The 10,186-nt window shown below is 39.5% G+C and overlaps 2 gene segments (V, D, J or C); one reads left to right on the plus strand and one right to left on the minus strand.

Moving 5' to 3' along the window:
- Window positions 1-6,430: 6,430 nt before the first annotated feature.
- Window positions 6,431-6,909, minus strand: LOC307041239 (Ig kappa-b4 chain C region-like). The segment is given in 2 exons: window positions 6,906-6,909; window positions 6,431-6,759 (listed from the first exon to the last, which is right to left on the minus strand).
- A 1,801-nt stretch (window positions 6,910-8,710) lies between these two features.
- On the plus strand, window positions 8,711-9,782 carry LOC307041240 (Ig kappa chain V region 3374-like). The segment is given in 3 exons: window positions 8,711-8,801; window positions 8,909-9,228; window positions 9,765-9,782.
- Window positions 9,783-10,186: the final 404 nt, after the last annotated feature.

The following is a 10,186-nucleotide window of genomic DNA, read 5'->3' on the forward strand; positions in this document are numbered from 1 at the left end:
TGTTTCACTTCCCTTTAAGAAGCCTCTCATGCAAATCAGCACAGAGACACTTCACACAGAGTCACCTGAAATATGTCAGACTACAATAGAAATAAAGAACAACATTAGGACACATTTTAAGTAGTAGTTATCAAAATCATCCAAAACCTGAACTCTACAAACATTATTAAATTATTTAGTGGATAAATGAACAAATACAGGAAACGGAGCAATCAACTGTGCTTGATGTGAATCTCAATCACTACCCAGTTTTACAAACTATAAAATAATGTCTGAAAGAATTCAACACTATTTAATATCCATCATTATCTTTACTCTGTTCAACTGTATTTAAAAACTGTATTCATAATTTATTTGAGAACAGAGAGGAGAACCGAGATAGACAATTCAAAATAAGTTAATGAAAAATGAGCAGTTTCATCATTTCACATTTGAAGCTGTTTGAATGACAGCATGTTGGGAATGTATAAAGACATTTCAAGAAAAGCTGCTCCGTCTTGGTCTCAATGATGAAGAGAAATAAAGACATGAATACTAATACTATCTAAACATTACAATTAAAATAATATAAATCTATCTCTCAAACACTCTAACACAGAATTTAAAACGTCTCTTAACATCATATTTAGTTTTTGTGCAGAAACTTACTTCCAACATCCAGTCTGGTTCCTCCACCAAAAGTCCACCACAGTGATACAAAGTCATTGAGCCGCCGTACAAAAAGCTCTCACTGTAGAGAGACACGGCTCTCTGACTTTGACTCACTGAACTAAACCTACCAGCCCTCCAGAAGCTACTTCACCATTAAAGGTGGAAATAATGAATTATTCTGTGTTCAATGTTTCATAAAAACATTTAAACGTCTTTTGCTGGAGTAAAGTTAGCCTCTCGGTTCAGAATATTTGATAAGTATGTATACAATGACATGGAGAGGTAACTATTTCTCCGTACGCTGAATAATAAGTACAACAAAAGAGAAATGGCTCTTATGAATTAACATTTGACTTACTTCCAACATCCAGTCTGGTTCCTCCACCGAACGTGTACCACAGTGATACAAAGTCATTGAGCCGCCGTACAAAAACCTCTCACTGTAGAGAGACACGGCTCTCTGACTTTGACACAAACAAACTCACCAAACACATCCTCAGTTTACCCACTTTATATAATTACTGCTTCAAATGTTTGAAACAGATTCACACACGATGGAAAAGTATCTACTGTTTCTCTATTGAACCTTTTAAACATTTAAAACAAATATCTACTCATCCCTTCAGTTTGAAATGAAGATTCTTCTTTTGAAAAACGAATTGTTCACAAAATATGTTGAGTTTCATGATTTTATCAACTTTTAAACATCAAAGTAATTGATTACTTAAATGAAACAATGAACGTCTAATACAAGCTATACATGTTATACTTCTGAATGTGCATCACTTCCATAAATACATGTTTGCTTTTCCATCAGGATCAATGATAAATCTCCATTTTGTTTTTCCTAGGTGGTATTGATTATTTGGAGTTATGAATTTGAGCTTTTTACTGAAATGAACTACAAGAAAATGTATCCGTTGAACTTAAAGCCTCATACAAGTGAGCGCTGAGCCATTCCTGATCCATCCTCTGACAGAGAGATGGATCCATTGATAAACAGCATCATCAGAGTAATCCAGGTCCCTGTTGGAGTCAGTCAGAGCATTTCCATAGAGAGACACTTTGCATCAGCAGCACCATGCTCCAGTGCTCTGGGACACTTTATAGTCCTGAGAGTTGAGCACTGGATGACTGACAGCTGTCCTTCATGACAACAGAAGCCACAGGAATCCTCCTCATCAAGAACATGACTTTGATCTGCGTCCTCATCTGGACTCTCCTCTGCTGCTGCTTCACAGGTAAAGTCCAGAGAATCAAACTCCTCTCCTCTGTGAACATCCGTCCCTCTGAAATGAAGCGGACCAAACCATGACGCTGCTTTCTGTCTTTGTCTCTGTATCCTCAGAGTCCAGAGGCCAGGTCACAGTGACTCAGTCTGGAGCAGTGAGCTCTGCTGCGGGACGCTCCATCTCCATCACATGTAAGACCAGTTCCCATGTTCATGGTGGGATATATTTATCCTGGTACCAACAGAAAGATGGAGGAACTCCTAAACTGCTTATGCACTCTACTAGCACTCGAGTATCAGGGATTTCAGAGCGTTTTACAGGCAGTGGATCAAACTCTGACTTCACTCTGACCATCAGTGGAGTCCAGACTGACGACGCAGCAGTTTACTACTGTCAGAGTTTCCATTACCCCAACAGTCAGTATGTGTTCACACAGTGAAAAAGCGTCGTACAAAAACCTCCCTCAGTCAGACAGAACAGGAACTGAGCTGAATGCTGCAGCTGGAAGCTACACTTCACTGAGGACACACACACACACACACACACACACACACACACACACACACACACACACACACACACACACACACACACACACACACACACACACACACACACACACACACACACACACACACACACACACACACACAAATGAAATGTCCGTCCTCTCCATTAAGCGTGTACCTTTCTTATTTTTCAAGTAAAGCATTCTGAAATACTTCTCAAGAGAATATAAAGAGAATGAACTCATACACACAGGAACATTGTGAATCTAAATCTATAAAAGCCACACTAAACTCATGGGTGCTCAGCTTCCTTTTGAACAGTGTTCACTTCTGTCTAACTGGAGTGACTCCCAAAGACCAAAAGTCCCAACTTCAAATAAAAAAGTCCTTTGAAATAACTCTTTCCCCAACAGTAGCACAAACTACAATAACTGGAGAAATGTTCAAGTCCACAGGAACTGTCAAACTCAAAAAAGGTCTTTAAAAAGCGTGTGAATAATCCAGTAAACAGAGTAAGTACCTGGGACTGCACTGAGACAACGGACTGAAGTGGAAGATCAACACTGACGTTGTGTACAAGAAGGGGATGTCAATTATCTAAAGGGGTCCCTCAGGGCTCTGTCCTCGGTCCCCTCCTCTTCTCTCTGTACACAAACTCGCTCGGATCTGTCATTAGCCCGCATGGTTTTTCACACCGTTGCTGCGCTGACGACACTCAACTAATTCTGTCCTTCCCCGTTCTGAAACCCAGGTCGTCGCACGCATCTCTGCTTGTCTAGCAGACATCTCTCAGTGGATGTCTAATCGCCACCTCAAGCTCAACCTTGACAAGACTGAAATATTTTTTCTTCCGGGAAAAGATTGTCCCACTCTTGACCTAACAATCAACATCGGCCCCTCTGTTGTTTCCCCGACTCAGACTGCAAGGAATCTGGGTGTGACCCTAGATAACAAACTGTCCTTCACTGCAAACATCGCTGCTACAACCCGCTGCTGCAGATACACTCTTTACAACATCAGGAGGATACGTCCCCAGCTGACCCAGAAATCAGCGCAGGTTCTGGCCCAGACTCTCGTCATCTCACGCCTAGACTACTGCAACTCTCTCCTGGCTGGTCTACCTGCATGTGCCATCCGACCTCTGCAGCTCATCCAGAATGCAGCGGCTGGTCTGGTCTTCAACCTTCCTAAATTCTCCCACAACACTCCGCTCCTCCGCTCCCTTCACTGGCTTCCCAACCCACTCTCTTCAGTCTGCGTATTCTACTCCACTACAATTCAGAGGTTAACCTGGTATTTTTACTCCACTACCTTTATTTGAGTTACTTTGAAGATTCTGATTAATGATGTGAAATATAAATAAACCTTGAATCAGACTTTAGTTACACCTGGGTAAAATTCAGGGAAGGTGATTGTCAGGTGCCAACAATCAGGAGAGATATTTGATAGTTGGTGCTTGAGAAGACTAAGACTATCTGCAGATCTCTATAAAGTATATTCCTTACTCGTTATTCTCTAATAATAGTTAATTAAAGACTGTATATTTGCTATTTTGCACATCCCTTTCAAGATTTCAAGATTTTCTAAGGTTTATTGACATATCATATACACAACTACAGTGTAGTTATGCAATGAATGAAAAACTTGGGTCACAGGTTCCTCCACAGTGCATTACAAGACATCTATCAATATGTGTGAATACCTCCACCATTAAACTGTCATATTCTGCACATTTCTTATTCTATCTACATAAGAGTATAATTAATGTGTATAATATCAGTTAAAATAAGTGCTTCAACATAGTTAACATTGCAGGAAAGCAATATATTAGACGTTAAGTACTTTGTCAGGTTTAATATTTATCTGCAGATACCCCCAAAGCTTTTTTCTTAATCAAAAGAAGACCTTAATCTAAAGTATTCTTTAATGTTTGAATAAAGCCTAATTAGTTTGTCTGTTTTGCACATCCTCATATTAATATCTTTGGACATCCGGCACTAAACGGTTTTATTGTAGAGATCACTTACAGTATCTTATTGATATTTCATATTCTATATTTCTATCATTGACCTTCTAATTTCCCCCTATGAAAGAATATACTCTTAATATTTTTATGTTTTCATCAAATATAACGTATCAACAAAACATTTTAATGACGTGCTTTAACCGCTAAGCGATTAAAGCACTCATCAAATGTACTGCTGTTTCCAGTTTAGTTTATGATGGATGTATTTTGTTATCCACACATATACAGTTTTTACATTTGTAACACCAAACCGACATAAAAATGATCTTAACATGACCCAGTGGTCTAGTTAATAAAAATAATATTATCAAGCATAATATTAAAATGAACTCTTATTTTGAAAATACAGCTTCCTGTGTTCGAATGAGCTGCTCCGACCCTCGGTCCTGACGGACTCCAAAAGTCCGACATTATACAATCCAACAAATAAATAAACACAAGGATAATTGTGTCTTATTGTTGAGTAAATAACAGTGTGGTTTAGAAAAGAATACAAAATTAGGAGGAAAAAACAATGTAACAATACAGATTTCAGTTTTCTGAGCTCCTACTCTCCCCCTAACTGACGGATACAAAAGTCCGACATTATTCAATTATAATAAAGAAGTAAACACAATAAGTATGGCTTGATATTGAGTTAGAAAAAGGTTGATAAACGCTGTGAGAATGAATCTGTGGAGAGCATTTCTCCGCGATCCCAACTCGTCTATTACCAGCGTTCAGGGAGCTCTATGCAAGTCAATGGGACTCCCTGATAGTTGAAACTCCACGCTAAAGGGCGTTGGAAAGTGACGACAGGGACCCTGACATAACGTCAACATCGGCCGAGTTGGGAGTGTGAATGTGTTGCATCGACATGTAAAAAGAAATTTTCTTCTGAAGCTGAAACTATAAACATGGATCTTTCTCACAGAGCCAGCCTGCTCCACTCGGGGGAAAAGAAAACATGTCAATGAAAACAAAATGCATTTATATTTGTACCTTCTCTTTACTCATGCAATAACAAATTAGAAATATTTGTATTAATGTGTGTTGTATAAGCTGTATTTGATTTATTTACACAATGATGTGATTTTCTCACGATAAATACAATTGTATTTATTTTACAATGTGTTTTCATACAATCATACGTAATGGGATTCATGTGGATTCATGTGTGAGCAATGATAAGTTTCAATATACGTTTATATTTCAATTCCAACCTAATGAATAATATATTTGTCACTGTGGTCCAGGTTCATAAAGCATAAAACAACACCATAAAACCACTCTTCATGAACTCGGTGACGGTTCCCTCAGAGGTCATGGAGTAGTGGTTAGGAAAAGACGATAGGAGCTGATTTTTGGACAATTCCACTGCAACCCAAAAATCACAATGTTTATATTCTGCTAAAAAGCAGCAGGAGACAGAGACTGTAGTACGCTCACTTTCTTTGGTGGAGTTGGACTGTGTGCATTAAATCATATTTAAGGTCAATCTCAATTCAGATTCATGTTAAATAACTTGATGATGAGGATATCCTGCTTTTGATTTCTCATCCTGGATTTCTTATTCTAATTCACATTTTTTTTATCAGATGTTCAGAATATATTCAAGGTCAAGTTTAATAACAAATGAACATTTGCTTTAACATCAGTGATAAGAGAGCTGTGTGGTTTACCATTGAAATGTTTAGAATATTCTGATTGGTGTCAATTTTGATTAACAAAAATAAAACTAGGAGGAATCCAGAAGTATATCCAAAACCTTAAGACCATTAAAAAGTAATATGTGAAATATTGACTTAATCTTGTGACTTGTGAATGAATGTGAATAAGGTTCCTTTCATATATAATATCTCAGAGAAAGGGAATCCAAACACATTTTAAAATACACACATTCATCTTTATTGTTTTAAAATGTTGAAACCATCGACACAAGCAGAAACAGGTTGATGTTGAAACATGTCCTGAGAGCCAGAGAGCAGACTGAGAGCAGTGTGAGAGAGAAAGCAGAGTCCCAGTGAGTCAGCTCAGGACTGGGAACACTGGTCTCTCCTCAGTGTCTCTGAGAGCGGAGTCTGGGAGCCCTGGGTGGCCTCACAGGTCACAGAGACCACCTTCCTCCACTGGTCTGCAGGGAGCCTCAGGGTGCTGCTCCAGCTGTAGTGGGCGTCCTCCTCCAGCACCCCGGGGCTCCTGCTCTCCTCCCAGCTGCTGCTGCTGCTGCTGCCGGCCACCTTCCAGGCCAGACTCCAGTCTGAGGGGAAGCCCTTGTTGGCCAGGCACATGAGGGTGGCCATCCCCTGCTGCAGCTCTTCTGTGGAGGGGGGCAGCACCGTCAGGGTGGGACGGACATCACCTAGGAGACACCAATCAGATTAGAGGACAGGGAGCACACAGCTGTCAATCAAGCAGCAGACACTGGGACACCTTTACTGTGAGAGCGTTTCTCCTTTAAGGAGTTTCTGTCAGATGTTGGTTCTGCTCCATCAGTCTCTCACTCACACATTGTTTCACTTCCCTTTAAGAAGCCTCTCATGCAGATCAGCACAGAGACACTTCACACAGAGTCGCCTGAAATATGTCACACTACAGTAGAAATAAAGCACAACATTAGGACACATTTTAAGTAGTAGTTATCAAAATCATCCAAAACCTGAACTCTACAAACCATTATTAAATTATTTAGTGGATAAATGAACAAATACAGGAAACGGAGCAATCAACTGTGCTTGATGTGAATCTCAATCACTACCCAGTTTTACAAACTATAAAATAATGTCTTAAAGAATTCAACACTATTTAATATCCATCGTTATCTTTACTCCGTTCAACTGTATTTAAAAACTGTATCCATAATTTATTTGAGAACAGAGAGGAGAACCGAGATAGACAGTTCAAAATAATTTAATGAAACATTAGCAGTTCATCATTTCACATTTGAAGGTGTTTGAATGACAGCATGTTGGGAATGTATAAAGACATTTCAAGAAAAGCTGCTCCGACTTGGTCTCAATGATGAAGAGAAATAAAGACATGAATACTTATACTATCTAAACATTACAATTAAAATAATATAAATCTATCTCTCAAACACTCTAACACAGAATTTAAAACGTCTCTTAACATCATATTTAGTTTTTGTGCAGAAACTTACTTCCAACATCCAGTCTGGTTCCTCCACCAAAAGTCCACCACAGTGATACAAAGTCATTGAGCCGCCGTACAAAAAGCTCTCACTGTAGAGAGACACGGCTCTCTGACTTTGACTCACTGAACTAAACCTACCAGCCCTCCAGAAGCTACTTCACCATTAAAGGTGGAAATAATGAATTATTCTGTGTTCAATGTTTCATAAAAACATTTAAACGTCTTTTGCTGGAGTAAAGTTAGCCTCTCGGTTCAGAATATTTGATAAGTATGTATACAATGACATGGAGAGGTAACTATTTCTCCGTACGCTGAATAATAAGTACAACAAAAGAGAAATGGCTCTTATGAATTAACATTTGACTTACTTCCAACATCCAGTCTGGTTCCTCCACCGAACGTGTTCCACAGTGATACAAAGTCATTGAGCCGCCGTACAAAAAGCTCTCACTGTAGAGAGACACGGCTCTCTGACTTTGACACAAACAAACTCACCAAACACATCCTCAGTTTACCCACTTTATATAATTACTGCTTCCAATGTTTGAAACAGATTCACACACTATGGAAAAGTATCTACTGTTTCTCTATTGAACCTTTTAAACATTTAAAACAAATATCTACTCATCCCTTCAGTTTAAAATGAAGATTCTTCTTTTGAAAAACGAATTCTTCACAAAATATCTTGAGTTTCATGATTTTATCAACTTTTAAACATCAAAGTAATTGATTATTTAAATGAAACAATAAACGTCTAATACAAGCTATACATGTTATACTTCTGAATGTGCATCACTTCCATAAATACATGTTTGCTTTTCCATCAGGATCAATGATAAATCTCCATTTTGTTTTTCCCAGGTGGTATTGATTATTTGGAGTTATGAATTTGAGCTTTTTGATAAAATGAACTACAAGAAAATGTGTCCGTTGAACTTAAAGCCTCATACAAGTGAGCGCTGAGCCATTCCTGATCCATCCTCTGACAGAGAGATGGATCCATTGATAAACAGCATCATCAGAGTAATCCAGGTCCCTGTTGGAGTCAGTCAGAGCATTTCCATAGAGAGACACTTTGCATCAGCAGCACCATGCTCCAGTGCTCTGGGACACTTTATAGTCCTGAGAGTTGAGCACTGGATGACTGACAGCTGTCCTTCATGACAACAGAAGCCACAGGAATCCTCCTCATCAAGAACATGACTTTGATCTGCGTCCTCATCTGGACTCTCCTCTGCTGCTGCTTCACAGGTAAAGTACAGAGAATCAAACTCCTCTCCTCTGTGAACATCCGTCCCTCTGAAATGAAGCGGACAAAACCATAACGCTGCTTTCTGTCTTTGTCTCTGTATCCTCAGAGTCCAGAGGCCAGGTCACAGTGACTCAGTCTGGAGCAGTGAGCTCTGCTGCGGGACGCTCCGTCTCCATCACATGTAAGACCAGTCAGAAGGTTGAAAGTTTGAGCTATTTTGTCTGGTACCAACAGAAAGATGGAGGAACTCCTAAACCGCTCATTTATTATACTAACACTCGAGTATCAGGGATATCAGAGCGTTTTACAGCCAGTGGATCAAACTCTGACTTCACTCTGACCATCAGTGGAGTCCAGACTGACGACGCAGCAGTTTACTACTGTCAGAGTTTCCATCTCATCAACAGTCAGTGTAACTGCCTCTGTGTCAGTCAGCGCAGTATTTCTGAGTTATTTATTTTGGTAGGAACCAAAGTTCTCTAAGGCGGAACCTTTGTTTTTATATCGCCTGTTTCCGTCAGGACATATTTTAGCGTAACACTCATCCGAAAAGTCCGCTGATTTAGTACATGTTTTTCAGTGCTGATGCATCTGCAAAATAGCTCTTAGCATCAAGATAAACAATCGTACAGAGTAATACCAAGCTACACAATTTTCCTCATGCAATGCAGCTACTAAGGTATATTTTGCTGACGTTTTTTGTGTGTGTTTTCTGTTCTTGTTTGTATTAAATTGTTTTTATACAGCTAAGGGCTAATACAGATAAGGGCTAACACATGTTGGGCTTAGTTAGATTGGTCTTTGTGTTTTGTTGAATTATATGTAACCAAAGTGTATTGTGTATACAGTAGCCTAATTGAAAGTGACGACATTACCAGGACAATGTTGGGATATTACTGTATGTTTTGTTATTATGTTGACTAGTGATTATTGTATTTGTGTATTATGTTTTTTGATGACAGTTTTCACGGTCTGGATGAACCAAATAAATCCTGCCAGTAAATTAAAAACTCGTTGCTGTCGTCTGTACTGAGGGAATTACAGTGAAAACTTAACTGCTCACGAAGACAGCACCAAAGAGCAGTGAATGACAACAGTAAGGCAAGTAAGATGTCCCGAAATGGCGAAGAGCACACAATTGCAGATGTACATTTCCCAGACATGGAGTCACACGCACCTGACAAGACAGAGTGTGTGCACGAGCACAGCTCAACCGTGCAGCCACAAGCGACTGAAGGCATCATAGTGGACAACCCCGCTTCCTCAGAAGAGCCACCATTAGGCCAAAGAGTCCGCAGAATGACGGAAAAGGGTCAAGAACAGCATGATGAGCAAGTAATAAAGGTTGCACATCGGTGCAGTGTGTGCTATGAGAAGTGGAAGG

This window comes from Notothenia rossii (assembly GCF_949606895.1).
Source record: "Notothenia rossii genome assembly, chromosome: 5".
Lineage (NCBI taxonomy): Eukaryota > Metazoa > Chordata > Actinopteri > Perciformes > Nototheniidae > Notothenia > Notothenia rossii.